Genomic DNA, 19,532 nt, shown 5'->3' with positions numbered 1-19,532 from the left:
AGGTGTCCCTGCATGGGCAGGAGGCCTGCTCGGGGGTGTGTCCTCCTCACCCCTGCACTCAGCGCTCCACACGCACCCCCTGCCACCTGGCGGAGGTGCCTTACTCTTTAAACAGGATGAAAAGGGATGGAAGGGAATGCTTCAAACTCCACGCAAGGAAACAGGAACTTTGAGCTGCTGTTGCCAAACTCAAACGCGCCCTCTCTCCTCGGAGTGCATGAAGTATGAACAGGTATAACCAAACTAGGCACAAGAGAACTGTCTAGTCGGGGGACACCGCGAAGGATGATGTGGGGGAGAGGGAGCAGAGGGCATCCAGGAACCAAAGAACCACTTGCAAATCTCAACAGAAACTAGAAGGTGGGAGTGTGGTATAATTCTTTATCTTTGCAGCTAACTTTATTTTCTAGCTGTTCTAGGTGCCTGGCACAGCGCAGCTGCTCAGCGGATATATGTAGAATGAATGAATGTGTGTTCACATAGGAAGAAGAATAGGTTGACGGCCACCTAGAAGGAAGATATCAGCTTTGGATGGCAGAGGAGGCCACAGAAGCCAGTGGATAGCTCCCAGGAGGAAGATCAGCCCAAGTGGGAGACCTCCTCCCATACAAAGAAGGAAGACTGGGGCGCCTGGGTGGCTCAGTGGGTTAAGCCTCTGCCTTCGGCTCAGGTCATGATCCCAGGGTCCTGGGATCGAGCCCCGCATCAGACTTTCTGCTCAGTGGGGAGTCTGCTTCCCTCCCTCTCTCTGCCTGCCTCTCTGCCTACTTGTGATCTCTGTCTGTCAAATAAATAAATAAAATCTTAAAAAAAAAAAAAAAGAAGAAGAAGGAAGACTGCGTCATTCTCTGGGGAGCAATACACACCCGGTTCCAGCCACCCTGGGCTTCTTTATTCTCCTCAAACCACCCAGATCCTTCTAAACTTAGGGACATTGCACCTGCTGTCCCCCCCTGCCTGGACATTTCCCCTACTCTTTTCTTTGCTGGCTCCTTCTTGCCCTCGGTCCTTCAAGAACACTGCAAGCCACCTAGTTGAAATGGAGCCCTCCCCTTCCCGTCCTCTTCCTGCAGAGTCTTCACGGTGACAGTTGAAATAGGAAATATACTTGTGTCTCTCTCAAGTAATGAAGTACGGATGCCAGGTCTCCAGTAGCTAGCTGGGGGGGGGGGGGGGTGGGGGGGGTGAATATCTGTAGGATGAATGAGTCTGAGAGAATGAACCGCAGAGCTTGGTGATACTGCCGAGTGACATGAAGACGCAAGGGTGACGGGAAATCAGCCCCCCGGGGGCTTTGCTCCCACCATCTACTCCTTCACCTCAAGAAGACATGATTCCTATGCTCAGAAATGATCAGAACAAGTCTCACCCATGAGGGACCAAGCAATGAGTATGGTAGAATCTTTGCAACTAAAATAAGTCTGTTGGTCTCATAGGACTTGATTTTCCAACTGCTCTATCTCTTCCTGAAAACCCCATTTCCAGAGAAGGTCCAGGCCAGGCGCCAAGAGTCCCAGTCCAAAGGGTACAGGTGGCCCACATGTCACGGGCCCAAGGGTCATTCAGAGAACACAGCGTCACCATCAATCAATTGCATGACACCGGTCAAGTGTACCCCCCATGCAAAGGCCAGGCCTCGCTGTCTCCATCCCATGGCAGAGGATGTTGGAGGAAATATATTAAATGATACCTTGTATTGTAAGGCCAAGGCTACCCATGTAATAAGCACTCAATAAATGCTAGCGGTTTATTTATAGGAGCTGATCTTGGTTTCAAATTTCCCCCCAGGAAGATGGGATTTTGCTTCTTAATATAACATCACTAGGGTATTCTTTACTTTCTAAGGATGGCTGGCATTTTCCTTTTGTCACAGTTTTGGGATCTCTTCTAGTGAAGGCAAGTCAGTGCAAATTCCACCTTTTTGCCAGAGGGAAAAAGTAAAGGAGTTGCATTCAACTCCCCACCTCTCTTGTGGGTGACCCATCTTGAATGTAACGGCCACAGGTTCAACTCAATTTTATAATTCATGCTTAAGCATGAGGTTCTCTTGAAATCAGCATTGTGATTGTATGCCTGGATGCAAATTAGGTGAGTCTCTAACACACACACACACATAACTGTGCGCACGTGTGTGTATATGTGTCTGTGTTTGTGTTTTCTCTGGAACCTGGCGCCTTAGAAATCATCACTGCCTTCACGTTCACTTTTGTCTTGATACAACAGCTCCAAAGTGATTCTGTTCTTGTTCACAGCCCCCAATTTGCCTAAGACACAGAATGCACTTAATACATACGTTTTAAAAGAATGAATGAACGAACTAATGAATGAATGAATGAATGACAATCCTTCCTTGGGGTCTTTGGCTTTGGACCAGGGAAAGGATGAAGAGCAACGTCCATCACATTCCCACCAAGATCCCAGGCACCTGCAGGGTTGTTTGTGTGTGCCCACAAAGGCGTGCATGCATATGTGTGTATGTGTGTGTGTGTACGTGTGTGCATCCTGGAAACATGGTGCTAACGTTTCATGGATTAGAGTGACCATGTTTGTTTAGTGAAGACTTAAACCCCACCCCAACCCCATTCCCCCTCCATGAACTCAACTGACCCTTTAAAATGCATCTTCTGAAACATATAGGAAATCAATCAGCTGATACTTATTGATCCCTGGGTAAATAACTCCAAAGGCCAGCCAGGGAAACAAAGGAGGAAAGACACTTCTGCGCCAGGCTATGCAAATGACTGATGCCCACAGTTTCTGGTGGGGTTTCCATGTCTAAAATTGTTAACAAAATGTATAAAACAAGCACCAAGAGTAGCTGGCCATTTGTTGAAGAGCTGGTCTCGGGACTCATTAATTAATCATTTCTTCTTTTAATCCTGATGACTCCATTAGGGGGGAAGACTTACTCCAATTCTACCGATGTGAAAACTGAGGCTTAAGGACAGAAATGTCCTGCTCACAGGGAGCTCACAGGTGGAGGAGTGGGAGTCAAACCTGGCCCCATCTGACTGGTTCTAAGTCCTGCATCACTTTGTCACAGGGCTTAAAAACAAAACAAACAAACACAAAAATGCTTTCCAGCTCTTCCTCATTTACAGACTTGATGTTTCCAGTTCCATGAAATAAACATCTTCATCATGGAACGAGGATGGGAGAGTCTCTAAAAATTAAATTATGCAAAAAAAAAACCTAACCTATAGATATTGATACACCAAGCAATGTGTGCACTATGCAACTCTTGCAAAAACATCTAATTAGCAAATAAAACGCACATAAAGAATTCCCTCTTTAGGCTCTCCTCCTTCAGAAGCAATGACTGAGGAAGTGGAAAAACGCACGAAGTTTTCTTGAGTGAATCTAAGGGTTAACGGTTGGCCGATGATAGAGATTAACAAAAGGAGGGTGCCCTTGGCTCCCCAGTCCAGCAATGATTAGATTTGCCTGCCTTCAAGATGATGATGGTGGGCAAGCACAAATTACCATATTTGGATTTTGCATTGGATTCTGCATAGCCCTCTGAGTCCTAGAGAAATAAGCATCCCTACCCCCCAGCCTCCCCAGGCCACCTGGCCCCCTTCACAATGACCTCCACCGAGGCCAGCCTCGACCTGAAGTGAGTCACAGAGGCAGAGCCCAAATCAAAAGTCTGGAAGCAGCTGGAAACCACTCATTCTTTAGATCAATGAGCAAATTATTTTATTGAAGGTGGTATTTGGAGATCACACACAAGAATTACATGATTTCTATCTCGGCAATATTATCATGCAAAGGGAGGAAAAAGTTTTCTTAACAGCAAACCCCCTGTTGTCCCCAAGGTCCACACATGGGCCTGGTACTTTTCACCGGAGCAGTGCAGGGCAAGCATGGGTCTGAGAAAAAGAAAAAAGAAAACATCTCACACACACACACAGGTCTAGCTCCTGCCAGCCGCTGGAGATGGAGACGTGAGGGGGAAACGTGAGATTCAAGCAGCTGGTATGGAAAGGGCCCTATGTCAAAATGCGGCCAGTTCTTCTGGGAAGGCCTGGGAAGATGGTACCTACTCGGATATCTGGAATATATTACTTGACCTCACCAGACAGCCATCACCAAAGAGTAAACATACCAACAGGCAGAGCATACGCTTCCCCCCACAGACACGCTGGATCACCACTTCTTACGTCACAGAAGCATTGTCACGGGAAATGCCTATCAGATGACCAGCCCCTGGATGAGTCCATCATTTGTCACGCACTTAGAAAACCACTGTGTCTTCCTTGGGGTGGCAGCAGTCGGTGCAGAGGCCCTGGCTACCCTACAGCCTTAATCAACACGTAGGCCGATGATGGGAATGTTTGTGTCATCTTGTCTGTTATTTCTTCTGCTTCCAGAATATGCTGGATGAGAATTTTAAATGGAACTAAATTCCCGTGCACCCCCCCACCAGCAAACTTGAACAAAAGCTCTCCCGACATACTTCCAGAATGTGTGTGTAGAGGGTGAAACAGCTGAAAAGAAAGGGGGGGGGGGGGGTTGAAACAAAACAAAACAAAAAAACACACAGAAAACAGATATTAAGTTGTCAAGTCAGTGATCTCAGAAAAAAAAAATAAATAAACTGCAGACAGAGTGTCTGGCATTTTGCTTAAGAAATGGAGCATCAGAAGTGGCTTTTGAGGGCTCGGAGCTCCAGGTCCAAGTCCGGAGTGGCTGGGCAGGGCTCAGTGAGAGGAGTGGCCTGGAGCACCGGCCCGGAGGCGGCCCTCCACCATCAGAGGAGGTTTCGGGCTGTGCAGATTAAATCCTTTCATGTCGGCAGCATGTGGTGGCTTTGCTTCCTCCCGGAGTTCCCACACTACACTTTTCCACCTTTTGAACTCCTCTCCGGCTCTCTCCGAGCTGGGTTGCCGCCCACCGGTGCTGACCTTCTCTGGGGGGTGAGGGGGAACGCTCGTGCATAAAGTTTCTCGGCCACTGTGAGAACCCTGCACGGAGCGTAATTAGCACGTTCAGCCATGTTTCATCAGTGAGATGCTCTCCGCTCCGTACAGATTCAACGCTGCTGAAATAGCCACTTGGCATCCGCAGATTACAACCCCCAAACTGGGAGCCCTGGCCGAGGAAGCAAAATAATTAAAGCGCTTTAGCTGTAATTTCAATAAGATGTCCCACCCCCTTCAATGGGCTTCACAGAAATGACAGCCTTTCTGTAATAATTTGGAAGGCTTTGCCTGACTTGACTTTAATAGATTTTAAAAGAGAATTAAATTTTTTCTTCTTAAGGAACAAAAACAACAAAAAAAAATATCAGTGTGCCACTTTTTTCTCGATCCGGGAAGAAATATTTATAGATATTTTGAAAGGTAAAATTAAATCATTGAGCTATTCGAAGAGATTAAATTTTATATACAATATGAACACGTTCTGGGATCTGTTTGCTTCTCTATAGTTGATAGTTTAGCTGGTACAGTTTCCAAATATTTTCTTCCGCTTGAAAACGAATTTACAACAATGCTTGTGTTCTCCAAGTCACAGGTCCGAGGGTACATTTTTAACTTCCACGTGAAAGACCAGTTGAATAGGCCCAGAAAAGGATGATTTTGTCATTGTTCATGCCGAGAGTTGTATGGGGAGGCAGGAGCGCAGGCCAGGGGCACAGCCCCATCTCCCAGGCTAATCCTGCAGGCTTCTAATCCTCCGCTGGCCTTGGTGAAGCCTGGTGGCTTCAACAAGTGTCACGCTTCCCAGTCTGCCCAAACTGCTGAGCGATGCCCTGCACTGGGCTGTTGAGAACTCAAGACGATAACAGATCCAAGGTGCAGAAGGCAGGAGGAAAGGCCTGACCACGGACCGCCATCACAGGTGCTGATGCTCTGGCCCTTGGCACAAGTACGTGGACGGGCCCCAGACCCTCCCTCCTCAGGTAATACAGTAAGCATCAATGTTTACTGGCTTCCAGAAAACCCCCTAAGGCCCGACAATCGAGCCCTTCCATGAGCCCAAATCTCATCCAAATCTGTGGGAATTACGTGGGAACCTCAGATGTGCAAGTGAGAACATCATTATGATTAGGGCCGAATGGGCATTTCTGGGATGAATCTCCATTTGAGGGACTCTATGGGTTGGCTTTTACAACCCAAACTGAGCTTACTTCATCCGGCGTTAGGAGCTCTTGCGCGCGTGTAATTCGGTAACAAAACAACAAAAAGCTAAAAAAAAAAAATCATGAAGGAGGCTGATGGTCCCCGATGGATGGAAAAGGTAGAGTGAAGCCGGGGGAGCTGGCAGACCAGGCTCCGTTGCTGGAAGACCAGCAGGGAGAGAGAGAAGCGAGAGCTAAGCCCACCTCAGCAATGAAAGACCCAGCTAAACACAGCTCAGGTAATCAAAGCTGTAACGCATTGATAGAAAACTTGCAGGTTAATGTCAGCGCAAGCCTACGGTGATCATTTTTCCCGTGTCAAAACGGCACTTAATTTTCTCATTGTGAAGCCAGAGAGTAAGAACGGGTAAGTAGAGGAGGGGTGAAAACCCTACAAACTGGTTCTCCTTCCCGCACCTCTTAATGCCCTCAAAGCAGCTTCGTGTGTTCCTGCCGCTGCCCACCTGGAGGGCCCCACCCCTGGAAGAAAGAGGCCTTGTTTCGGCTGGCCAGAACCTTCTCTACCTGCCCGTGAAGCCCCCTAGCCTGGTGTCAGAAGGCAGCGAACAAGCTTCTTGGGGCAGTAAGGAAATCCCAGGGGTCTGGCCAGGAGCGCGCCTCCAGGAAGGGGAAGAACTCGGCCGCAGTGGAGGGCTGAATCCTGTCGGTTCCTAGAGCCACTGCCCACCCCTCTCCCTGCCTGAGGTTCCCTTCCTGAGGCTGTGGACAAACACAGTACCAGCTCTCATTGAGAGATTGCAAGGACTAAATGAGGAAAGTACTTAAAACCCATGCCTACCTCATAGTAAATGTTCAAAAAAAACAAAAACCCACTGTCCTCATCCTGTCAGCAGGATGCCTAGCCTCAACCCTGAGACCAAGACCCTTCCACTTCTTGGTTTGCATATGGCAGTCAGAGGACCCAGAACCAAAGTTCTCACCCCCAGGGCCAGGTTCAGGGTATAGCCTATATGAAAACAGAGTTGAGCCCCACCCCTTCGCTCCAGACACCGTCCACTCATGATGATGCTTCTACGCAAGTCCTCCCTCTTCTAGGGTCTGCCCCTATTTGAGGCAGGGCCCAACTTCCTGCTATCTCAGAGTGTGGGGTTATGTCTGTCTTCCACCAGCCTGTGCTGAGTGTAAAATCTCCGCATGCTCTTGGGCATGGCCAGGAAAAGTCCTGGAATATGGAAGTCCTGGGAAAGGAGCCTCATTTCCCCCCAGGGGACACATGGAAATGTCTGGGGAAATGTCTTATAGTCACAACTGGAAGGTGCTTCTGGCATCTAGGCAACCTATAATGCACAGGACAGACTCCCACAAGTGGGTAATGCCCACAGTGCCACTGCGGAGAAGCCCTGGTCTCGGAAATCAATGCTCACGTTAGTCTAGCGAACTCCACCAAAGGCCTTACCCTGAATCTTGTCTCTTTAGGCAGATAAACCTGACCTCCAGCTGGCTCAGAAACTACAAATGTAGTTTGTATGTCCTTTGCTATTGCAAAACTCCAGTATAAGAGAAAGACCAAAGACCTACAATGATTTTGGAAAAGTGAAAGTGGGTGGGCAGGGATCCTCAAGCAGCCAACGGACCCAGCTAAGAACAGCCCTGATCTCTGCACAATGAAGCTGCATTGCAGAAAGTCAACAGAAGCCCGTGGATGGCATAAACTGGGCAGGAAGGCACCCCGTGCCAGCCGCCAGGCACTGCGGAGACCCAGCTGGGTGGCTGGTTAGTAGTTCACCTTCCTGAGATGATGTCCATCTATGTCTGTCCTCATATGGGAAAAAAACGGGTTAGGTGAGGAATCTAGACAAAGTGGCCTGCATTGCCCAGGATCCGTATCCCGAGTACCTATGTTTCCCTCTGCTGCACACATACACTCACAAACTCACTAATGTGCCCTGAGTAGTACAGTTGTGGGCAAGAAGGAAACCACCCTGGTGTAGGTGATTAAAGCAGGCAACACCCTGCCCAGCCCATACACACACATGGCATCACATGTGCAAGCACACACAAGTGTGCACACACACATGTACACACACCAGCATCACCACGACAGAAGACCTCAGCCGGCCTGCACGTAGGATATCCGAGCTTAGCTCTGCAGCTTACCCCTCTGAGGACATTCAGTGCTTCTAAGGGTGGCCCAGACAGTCTAGACCTGAGTCTCCTTGACAAAAGGCCACTTTCCCAACAACTCCCAACCAGGTACCGCTCAACCAGTGAGAACACACAGTGAGCCCCACAAGCCAGGCAGAGCGCCCCCCCCCCCAACTTGCCCTGGGACTGCTTCTTTCCCTGTTTCTCCAAAGTCATGCCATGGTGCGTCCTGGAAGGAGCATGCCAGCGTGAAGGGCAGGTGTGGTTTCACACGGAAAGCCCCTGCTCATGAGTCCTTATTAGCAGAAGAGAGTCTCTCCAATGCCAGTGAACTTGTGCCTTGCTTTTAGACCTCACAATCCCGACTGCACAGCCTGAGAAGGCCACCTGACCACAAGTGTCCCTCCAGCCCAAATCTAAGGCCTCCCCGAAGACAGGAAAAAGCAGGGCTGAGCCATCACCTGCTCTAGGTTATGGAGGAGATGTTTTGGGACTTCTGTCCTCAGCACGGACAAAAGTTGACCTGGACAAAGCTCACTTCTCTTGTTAAACTTGCGTCAAGTCTCACTTTAAATAATGCTGAGAACAAAATACAAGCTGATATTTCAGCTTACTTAAAAGGCTTATTAAAAACACTAAATCCAAAGATGTTAAAAAGCTATAATTGTCCTCATTCAAACTGGAAAAATAAATCTATTTGCTTTCTTCTTTTATGATCCTCTTCTTAAAAAAAAAAAAAAAAGTTCGTCTATATTCTCATGTGCATCACTGCTGTCTTTCTTTCCCTCCATTCAAGGCACTTTAAAAACACCTGTGCCATTCATAGCCAACTTCTGAGCAAAAGGCAGCCACGTCTGGGGAAAGCTGTTTAACTCTGATTTCCTTATGCTTCAGATAAGCTTGTCTTGCTCAAAAAAGTACGATGGAGTTCAGAGTTCATTTGAATGGGCTTGTGGATTTTATAGGTCTGCGCTGATGGAAATTTCTTTGGTTACCTAAGGCAGGGCAGACAGCCTAATCGCTCAGCTTTTCGGGCTCAGCAGGCCGTGGTTCTACATCTCAGCACTGCCTTTCGGACCCAAAGGGTAACTGTGGTTAGTAGGGCTGCACATCCAGCCACCTCCCTGTCCCCTCCCATCATAGGAGTTACTGGCCTCCGGCTCGGCTCGGATCAGAGCAGTGTGACTGTCGCTCCCTGCCTGCCCCAAGTCTTCCGTGAAGATAGCCCCAGCCAGCAGTTAACTTGCTGAGTGGTGAGGATCTCAAGCCTGCTCCAAGTGAAGCACTCCAGGCACAGAACAAGATGGGTTCTCAGAGCAGTGGTCCAAGAGAATGCAAATTTATCGAAAGCGCTTTCTCCAGGTTTTCCATAATTAGCATTTATGTCTCCAGGAACTGTCTCCCTGAACCCAGTTTAGGGTGAAAGCATTTTAGAGACTTTCTCTGCAGATGACTTATGAGGTACTAACCTTTTTTCATATGCCCAGATGTTAAGTTCATTTTCATCACATTTATGCAAATTTCATTTGAACAGTAAATCAAAAGAAATCTTAAATCATCGTACACTATTTAAAAATCCACACTAAATCCGGTTTACTTGCAGTGATATTAACATCAAGTCACAGTTAAGGGACTGAAGGGAGGAAGCAGATGTCACAATCCCCTCTTCCATGCAGTGGCCCCAGAGCTACCTGGGGTCCCCGCCATCCATCAGATCCTGGTCACAACTGGACTCAAGTTTTGCCAGATGAGAGGAGTTCCAGAAATGAAAGCCTTCTAAAAGTTTTCCAAACTATAGGACAACAGGGGTCTCTCGGTCCAGGGGCCCATCGTCCATGTCAGTGTCTGGACCGAGACAGGACAAAGTTCAAAGGCAGGGGCCCAGTGGTGAGACTTCTGGCAGCTCGCTCCCTCCTCAGTGGGGGGGAAAAGTTAATTCCTAGGGCTCTGCAGGCCTGCATTTGTCAAGGCGCTGGACGTCAGTGCTATCATTACCAAGCAAATCAGCCAGGCGGTTAATGGTGGAATCAGGAGACATTTGCACTCTGCTATCAGAATGACATCATAACTAAAGCAGCCTTCAGCCAGAAGCCCTAGGCTCTCCTCAAGCAGAGGCCAGAGGGCTGCCAGGGGCGCCCCCCTGTGACTCCCCAGGCTGCAAGCTGAGTCCCTAGCCCTTCCAGGCAGGGTGGCGGGCCCAGCCCCCAGCAAGTTCCTAGGCAAACAGGAACTAGGGTTACAGTTTCTCCCCAGCTGTTGGACTTTCCCCCAGGTTCTGAACACTGTAAATAATACTAACAATATATTATGTATTTTTCATAAAATTTAAAATACTATAAAACCACTTTCCTCGACAGGCAAGGGTTGGTATTTTATTAACGCAGCTCCATTTTGGTTCTAGCATTTATGGCATTTCCAACAGAACTGTCAATCTCTCGGTGACCCTGTCTAGCAGGAAAGCTCTGCACTCTCTCCTCTGAGCAGCAGAAATAAACGATGCTGGGGAAATGGGGGGCAAATTAAGGGAGAAGCCCTTCCTGCTCTTGTTTTGGCTGCTTTTCTTTTTAAAGCACCGCCGATCACACACACACACACACACACACACACACACAGCCAGAATCACAAACCTTAGAATAATGGGGAAGGCATTTGGCGAACGAGCTGCATCCGCGACGCGAAGAGCAGCCGGCCCCGCTCGCTCGCTCGCAGCTCTGCCCTCCACGGCGGCGGCGGGGACCGACTACTCGCCCGGGACCCGAGATGCCCAACTCCGCCGCGCCCCAGAGGTCGCCTCCGGAGTCTTGCTACAGGTACATGCGTGGCCCAAACACCTCACCTGGCCCGAGAAGTCGGGAGATAGAGATGAAAAAGTTCTGCGAGCTGCCAGCCGGGAGCCCCGGAGCCCGCGGCCGCAGTCAGTCCTCCCGCCGGCGAGCCTCCCGCAGCCCAGGCCCGCCGGCAGCGCGCGGCTCCGGGCACCTCGCCCGCCGGCTTTGCGCGCTAACCCCGGGGCGCGCCGAGGCCACGGCAGGGCACTTACTTGGCACTCGCTTTGGAGCGTGCAGGTCCTCGCGGTGTTCACTTGGGTTTTCAAACAAGTTTCAGGGAGGAAGAAGGAGGGGGGAAAGAAAAGATCCAATTATGCAAATAGGCTCCGGACTGGGAGGCGCGCTCTGGATCTGACGCGGCTACTGTACGAGTTCTCGGAGCAGCCCCGGGCCGGGCAGATTTATGCGGGCGCGTCACGGCTACGCCAGGTCCCGCCGCCGGAGCATCTCGAAGTTAATTAAAGCGGTAATGTCCACTTTCCCGGCGACCCTCCGTGCGCGGGTTTACTGTTTCACCGTCCAGCCCGACCCGGGCGAGGGCGGGGGCGCTTTCCCCCACGCCTCTCGTCCTTCCCTCTTCTTGCTCCCCCTCTTTTTCCTCTTTCCCTCCCCCCACCCCGTTTTTCCTCTCTTTCGTCTCTTTAAGTCGCCTGCCTTCCACTCAGTGAACAATGAACAAAGATGTGAGTGATGGGAAAAGATCGCCCCCTCCCAACCCCAGCAGTGAGCAAAGCCGGTCTTAAAGTAAAAACCCAGTTGCTAATATCAAACGGGGAAAGAAAACAGTGCGTTCCCAGTCTGCACCCCCCCCATACCCACACACGCACGCACGCACGCTCACCCCACCCCAAGTTCACCTAAGCCCTGGCTGGGGGCGGGGGCGCCAAGGCCAGGGCTCCAGGGGCTGCCCAACTCGCCGGAGACACCTCGGACACCGGAGACCGGGGGTGGCGAGCGCTCAGGCCAAGCTCGCTTCCCGTGCCCCTCCCCGCCTGCCCGCTCCCCCAACCACCCCCGCCCCGACCCCCTCCTCGCGTCTACACCGGCCAGCCGGGCCCGGCGGCCCGCTCGGGCTGCCCGGCGGCCGGATGCGCTCAGCAAACGCGGCCCCTGTCGGATTTCTGCTAAACTGCACGGCGGCGGCGGCGGCGACTGCCGGGAGAAGGCGCAGGAGAAGCGGGAGGCCGGCACCGCGCGCGCACTCACCCCGCCCGGCCCACTGCCCCTGGCCGGTGTCCGGCCGGCCACCCGCTCCCACCCGCGCGCGCACCGGCGCCCCCACCCGCGCCCCCGCACGCATCCGGCGCCCAGCCCCGCAGGCTAGGACGCCGCGCAGCCGCCGTATTTTCTGCTAAAGTGAAAACGAAGGCGGCTGACAAATCACGTCTCCTGTGAGGCACTCGTTAGACATAACAATATCCGGCAAACAAAACCCAGCCGCTGCTGCGACCAGCGCGCGGGGCTGGGACCCCGCCCTGCCCCTCCTCGGCCCCCTGCTCCTCGCCACTGCCCCGCCGCCCCTACCCAACCCCCAAATGATCGGGGGCTGTGTCCATGTTCGCCAAGAGGCGGACAGAGGAAAGCTCACAATACAGAAGTGGGGGGGGGGGCAACTTTCCACCTGTCCCCAAAGAAAGCCCTGCTGGAGTTTCCTCAGAAGAGTTAAGAAGAGAGGGGTTGGGGACAGATCTCTTTCTGCCCCGCATCCCCTTTTCTTTCTTTCTAACTTCTCCGGCGCCTGCGTTTCCACCTTCCGCTTCACGTACACCCATCTATATAGGGATATCTATATTTTAAATTATTTGCAAAACTGCAACAGATGGGCGCGTCGAGATCTGGACACTTTCCTACTCATCATCAAAGAAAAGCTCCCCCCCCCCTTTTTTTTTTTTTTTTGCCTAAAATACATCCCGGTCCCGCCTACGACTGTTTTCCTCAATTCTTGATCTTCAAAAAATAATGTCTTGAAGCAAACAGAAAAGGTTTATCAGCAAAGATCATTCTCCCCCCAGTCATACATCTGGGCTAGTGGATCAGTTCCCCCAAACTGCACTCTTCCCAAACACCCCCAACCCTGCATTTCCTCCGCCTTCCAGAGCCCCCACGCCTGCACTCCCTCACTCCGATTGGCCTCATTTCTCCAGCCCAGGGCTGGCCGGCTCAGTTCCCTCCATAAACCTGTTACTTATTTCTTTCTTTATTTGTATCTTTGGCCCCCGGCTTGGCCCCAGGGCCTGGGCTGGGCCGGGGCAGGTGCTGCGGACGCCGCCTGCGCTTGCAGGCATCACGGCCTTTCCTGGGGTCACGGGTTCGGACCCTGGCACCCCGGCCCTGCGGAGCCCCCGGCCTCGGCCTCGCCCGGCTCCCAGGCCACAGGAGGCCACTGAAAACACAAAATGGCAGGTCTCAGAGGCCCTTGGAGCCCGCAAGTTTGACACACTGTAAGCATCAGCTAACTTTGATTAAGGGGAAAAAAATGATTACAAATTAGCCTCTCTCCCCCCCGGCGGCGGGGCCGGAATCCCGCAGCGAGTCGCGAAGGGAGAAAAGGAGCGAGGAGCGCCCGAGTCTCAGGCAGAGGAGAAAATGGGGAAAGTCACTTGAGCAGAAGTTTCCGCGGCTCCAGCCTCCCCCTCTCCAGACGACTCCCCCCACCCCCCCAGACCCTTTTGAAAGTTTCCCGGGGCCTGAGAGCGGCGCGCGGGCCGCGCGCGGGTGGGGGGCGCGGGCTGGGCCCGGAGCTGGGCGCGGGGTCCGGCTCGCGCCCGCGGCTCGCGGCCGGCCCGGCGACTCCTTTTCAAAGTAACGGTCCCGGGACCGCGGGCGGGGGAGGCGGCGGCCCAGGCGCGGGTCCCGCTCGCCGCCGAAGTTCTCTAGCGCGATTCGATGCCCGGCCGCCGCCGCTTTCTCGGTTTCTTCCTCTTTTTTCCCCCCGCTGACAGCTTCTCTCGCCAACGTCACAGCCACGGATATTTAATTAGACCGTATTTTTTAATCGCGATGGGGTGAGAAGGAGCCCGGCGGCAGGCCTCGCCGAGATGGGGAGGGGGAGGGGACGGGGGGGCCGCGCCAAGAGTCCAAACTCACTTTGCCACCTCCCGGACGCCGGCCCCCCCGACCCGCCGCGCCCCCCCCCCGCCCCCACCCCCACCGCGCCGCGCCCCGCGATCCCCCCCACCTTTGTTTTCCTTACCTTAAACATTGAAACGCGGGCGTCGGGAGCAAACTCGGGCACGTAAACGGAGCGTTGTAAAAGATTGTGTTCAATGAATAATGAAACATGTCCACATGATTGACTTGATCATTTTCCGGGGCTGAGGGGGGACGGGCGCCCTGCTCGCGCGCCTCGCTCGCCCACTCGGCAGAGCCCTGTGAACTGTTCCCAGCCCAGCCGGGGCAGGGCGGGCTCGATTTTCATCTGCCTCTTTTCAGAATCGCCCCGTTCATTGATACTCATCACCCAGCCCCAGCAGACATCCCCATCCCCGGCTCGGCCTCCCCCTATCTGGTAGGTGAAATGCATTGTACCATTAAAAACGCTCTCCATTGTCGCCCTGGCATAATTCACAGCAACTAGATAGGTCTTGCGGCATTTAGCTTTGATGAGCCAGAGACTGAACCCTTGATATAATAATCTACAAAGAATGGTGTGTGATCGTCCATTTTTTCTCTCTGTCTAGCAACTAAGAAACCATTTAACACAGCGCAGCTTGCTTCTGACCTTGAGCTCATGTAAACACACTTATTAAAATCTATCTATTCTCCAAGAGCTACATTCTGATTGTCAGACTCGTTACTGAGACATATATCAGCCCCTTCGCTTGTCACTACTTTGCATTCCTGCCTTTGACTAAAGAATTTTTTATCCAGCCGAGAGGGAGAGAGAGATTGCCACAGAGGGAGAGGAGAGAGAGACGGAAAGGGGGAGAGGAAAAAGCTTAATTCTTACCTGCTCCTGAAACTATTTAAAGTCTGTTTCTTTTCTGGGGGAAAAAAAAAAAAAAAAAAACTCCCGGGTGAATCTCGGTGGACAGCGGGACGCGGAGAATCAGTCACAGCCCGGGCGTTTAAGGGAGTCATCAGCGATCAAATGACGTTGATCCGCGCTGTAACCTTGTGGCGTATTTAATGTAAATAAGGCAGTTATGTTGCCAATCGCCGCGATACAAACACGAAGAGGTCCTCAGCCTCGCCTCCCGCGCCTGCCATTAGAGGCGACTTTATTTACAGACACTATTTAGAAGATCATGATAATTCTAAAACAATACTAGTGCCAAATGATTATGAAAATATGATTTTAATTAATCACGTAGTAGGCAAGGAAATTAGCATACGGTAATTAAACTTCGAGAAAAACGTCACGCAGGTTCTCTGCCTTATGGGTCCAGAATAATCATCACGCGGTGGGCTCCAGGACTTAATTATCAAACAAAATAACTTTTTTAAGGCAACTTTGCAAATGCTGGTCCTCAAGGCAAACGCTTTGGTAAATAATGTAAGGCAAGGTAACAAGGTGGAGATGTGAGTGATGCTGGAGGTTGGGATTCTGTGAAGCAAGGAAGAGGGGGAAAGAAGGGGGAAAAAGCTGAATAATGCAATTATGGATTCTCTGTCCTAGAGTTGACAAAAGCTGGTGCCTCAAAAGCCTCTTTGTTATGGGATTATATAATGATCCTGGTGTCATTATGGGAAAAAAAGATTCAGTAATAATAATAAAAGAAGTATCCAGATACACCAATGAGGAGCTTGTTTTAAAGAAAAGACTCGCATGTGACATTGGGGCATGTTAATAGCAGAAAGACAGGATCCAAAAGAGTTGACAAATAATGGAGGAGAGAGGGAGGGAGGAAGGGAGGGGGGCAGAGAGAGAGAGAGAGAGAGAAAGAGAGAGAGAGTGAAGAGAGAAAGGCCTGTGTTGTGCATGATTAAGAAGTGTTGGAGACAGATTGATTATTCAAACGCCAAGCCACAGGGACACTTAAAACATTGATTCAGGTAAGACTTGTTCTAGCCTGCCTGATCTGAGTTTCCCTAAGATGATTGGTGGGTTTTAAACCAGGGCACCACAATACATAAAAAGCAAAGATAAAGAAAAAGCAGGGCACAGCCTCCCCACTCCCTACTCCCCAACCCCCACCCCCCCACTCCGTCCTGTGGAAGGAGACTGGCAGTGGCAGAGAACCAGTGAAAGAGTGGGGTTAGGTACAGAAAACTCCACGCCAAGAGGAGCAGTCAGGCAGCAGCTGGACTAGAAGCTCTAGTATAGAAGGGACCCCGCTGCCCCTGGCACCTGGCCTTGGCACCTCGCTGTCTGTGATCCGGCTCCCCAGGCCTGATGTCGGTGGGCACCCGGCCTGGTCACCGCTGCCTGCACCCTCGGGCTCTGTCATGAAAACCCAGGGCATTCTTGATCTAATCTGTCTATCATCTATCAGTCTGTCTGGGCCCAGGATTTTGGGGAGGGAGAAAAGGGTCTTTCCCCCAACCAGCTAGTTCTATGAGATTCTTAAAGTCCACTCAAATCTTTGTAATGGTGTTAAAAAAAAAATCCCCTGCCTACCCCCAAAAGTTTAGGAATTCAGTTCGCATTTTCCAATCTGATGTGTCTGAAATTCTCTTTGAACAAATTCCAAAATACAAGGGTTTTTTTTTCTTGTATAGAAATTAGCATCGCAATCACATCAATGATATCACTATCTCTATGGGAATGATAGCCAGAGCAGTGGGGTGTTCTTTATTTCAATTCTTCGTGGATCAACTGATTATACTCTGTCGTCTTTTGAACCTGTTATTGTAAGTCAAGTGATTCTTTATAAGTGACAGCTCGGACAAAGAGGCGAGCAGGGCCGAGCAGGTCGAAAGGAAGTGGCCATATGGACTTGGAGAAAAGGCACTTTCTCCCCAAGAGAATGGGGGTGGCAGTCGCCTTTTAACCCTAGAGCCGCCGGCCCTACAAGGGCCATGGGAGGGAGGGAGCCGAGCCTGGGGTCCGGGCACTGTCCTCGGGCACGTGGCAGTGCCCATGGGTTTGGGCCGGAGGGCTGGCCTCCTGGCCAGGGCGCATCTTCCAGGCCCGAGGTGCCCGCGGCCTTCCAAGGCCGTGCTTCTCAGAAGGGCCGCGCTCCAGGCGACCTGGGGGACCTCGGCTGGTGCGCACGGCCACTCAAGGCCGCAGAGATTTTGTGCGTCTCAGCTGCCCTGAGCAGACCCGCAACGACCGCCCACCACCTGGAGGCCGCGCCCCATGGCCTGAGCCCCGCGGAGGATTCCAGCGGGGGGTTCGCCGGCGCCCCCTGTCGGCGCCCGTGTGCTCTGCGTTCCCCGAGGACTCGCGCTGGCTGCCTTGGGGTGATGCAGACCTTCCCGGGCAACAGAGCTCCTTGGGGTTGGGAGTCAAGGTGAGATGCAAGGGCGCTGGCCACTGACCAGAGGCTTGGAAGATTGCAGAGACCGAAACCTGACGCCTACCTAAAGCATAGAAGTTCCCCCATAGAGTTAAGTGGCCACTTCCGCAGCCTGTGGCTTTTTGATCCTTTCCCCCTTCTCCAGAATTTCTGGGCCTCTCCACCCTTATCCTCTCGCTCGGGTGCTGCCCCCGGAGGGCTTCTCCTCACTGACTCCCTCTCCTTCTTCTCAGACTCTGGAGTACTTCTCGGTGTCACGGACTGGCCTGGCCAGGGCTGGACTCCTGTGGCTGGAGTTCAAGCTGAGACCCCCCAGGGCACTGCCCCACACCCAGGAGTTCTGCAGTCACCAATCCTCACAGCCCTCTGGCTGGACAGCCACTCCTGCCACCGCCCTCCCCTCCCCCCAGGGTACTCTGTCCAGGGCTTTCCACTCTGCAGTGTCTTCTCCAAGATGACACCTGCTTTCTGCCTTCTTGAAATGGATGGAAGTCATTGGGGTGAGCCTGGGGTGGCAAATTAGTTGGATGGTGGTCATGGATAAAAATCGAGTTCTTTGGTGACTCCTCTACCAGCTCAGAAGAAAGGGCCTTAGAAGCTCTACCATGTTGGACTGTATCAGCACCCCTGTGCGTGCCTCCTTTGAAAATAATACTTCTCACACCAAATAGATTGGCTCTGACCTGTCTTTAAATGACCAAAACGGACTGATTCATAAAATATTACCCAACTACTGCTTTAGAATTGTGCTTCCTGTGGCGGCGGTACTTGTTTTGGTTTTGCTTCTGTATTACTTTTCTTTCCCCCCATGCTATTCTCTTCCTCGTAACTTTTCTTGTGATATCAATAGGTTAAAAAAACTAGCCATTGGCATGGCCATTGCCTGCAACCCAAAGACTGAAGCATAGGCGAAAGCATCCAGTGGGGCTGCTTGGGGTCGGGAGTGGAGGGGTAGACCAGAGCCAAGTCCTCTGGCCCCAGACCTCAGTTTCCCCACCATATAAAGATACCCTGCAATGATGTGTAAAGTCCTATGATCACAGAGCGTCAGTGGCTCTGGAAGACTGGGAATAGCCTCCTTCAGGTCCACCCTCTTCAAGCAGAAGGAAGATGCTAAGAGATCTGTAGAGGACCATCTGTTCAGTGGGAAGTTGGTTTGGACACTTTCATGGCCCCCATCTGGATTCTCACGGAGAGTCCCTGCTTCTCAATTTCAAGTGGCCCAGAAGGTCATCACCACGCAGCACAAGCTTTTCTTAACTCCGGGGGGAAAGCCTGCCGGGGGTTCAACCATGAGGTTTCCTTCCCTCCCTAAACGGTTTTCTCCACTGCTCAGGTCAGGCATCTCTCTCCGGGAGGAGACAGAGCTGCCTTCTCAGCAGTGGACACCTCAGGGTGAATGAGCCTTCAAAGACTCCAGGGAAAGCGGGTTCAGAGGTGTGCCCTTAGAGGTGGGAGAGGTGATTCCCAAATAAGGAGAAATGGAGAAGAATCTGAACTGCATGGCCATTCTGCCATGAACTATTTGTCCTTGGCCATGGAGAAGCCAGCCGGGCTGTCTTCACCTCCTCCAGCACCCCCTTCAAAGCATTCTTTTAAAGACCTGGGGTGCTGTTCTCCCTAACCACCTCCCCCTCCCCCAAAAAAGTTTTACACCTCTTCTGGTCTTTTCCAGCAGAGGGAGGAAGTCAACATGGCAACATCTGTTTGTCCTCGCAGATCAAGCCCTTATCCTAGCAGGTCTGAGACTCCGGCTTTGCTCCCCAACCCCGAGGGCATCAGGGTGGGGCTCTTGCTTCAGGTCCCAGCCAATCAGTGCATCCTAGCTCTCTTGAACACTGTAATTGGTTCAGGAATAGGCATGTGACCTAAGCTGGTCCAATCAGAGTGAAGTTTGTGTTTTCTTTTTAAATAGACACCCATGGAGTGGTTGAGTAGCGGGACAGCTGTGGTCTGGTCCCCAGGCCCACGCCAGGAGCGCAGAGTCGAGAACTGGCAGAGGCCACCAAGGAGGGCTGAGGATGGTGCCCACACAGCAGAAAGCAGAGCGGAAATGGAGAAATGAGCCTG

The 19,532-nt window shown here is 51.8% G+C and overlaps 1 protein-coding gene across 7 annotated transcripts in view; it reads right to left on the bottom strand.

Moving 5' to 3' along the window:
- ZNF536 (zinc finger protein 536) overlaps window positions 1-14,355 on the bottom strand; it is a 423,563-nt gene extending 409,208 nt beyond the window's left edge. For 5 of the 7 annotated variants that reach the window (XM_045988392.1, XM_045988397.1, XM_045988395.1 and 2 more), the window contains exon 1: window positions 11,271-11,607. The gene's annotated coding sequence lies outside the window, so the exon portion shown is untranslated. Of the gene's footprint in view, window positions 1-10,857; window positions 11,124-11,270; window positions 11,608-14,251 lie in introns of those variants that run through there. The other 2 variants (XM_045988393.1, XM_045988394.1) reach the window with 2 other exon arrangements.
- Between the last annotated feature and the right edge of the window lie 5,177 nt (window positions 14,356-19,532).

This window comes from Meles meles, chromosome 19 (genome assembly GCF_922984935.1).
Source record: "Meles meles chromosome 19, mMelMel3.1 paternal haplotype, whole genome shotgun sequence".
NCBI classification, from domain to species: Eukaryota; Metazoa; Chordata; class Mammalia; order Carnivora; family Mustelidae; genus Meles; species Meles meles.
The sequence above is the reverse complement of the archived record's forward strand: the minus strand, read 5'-3'. Positions and strand labels throughout refer to the sequence as shown.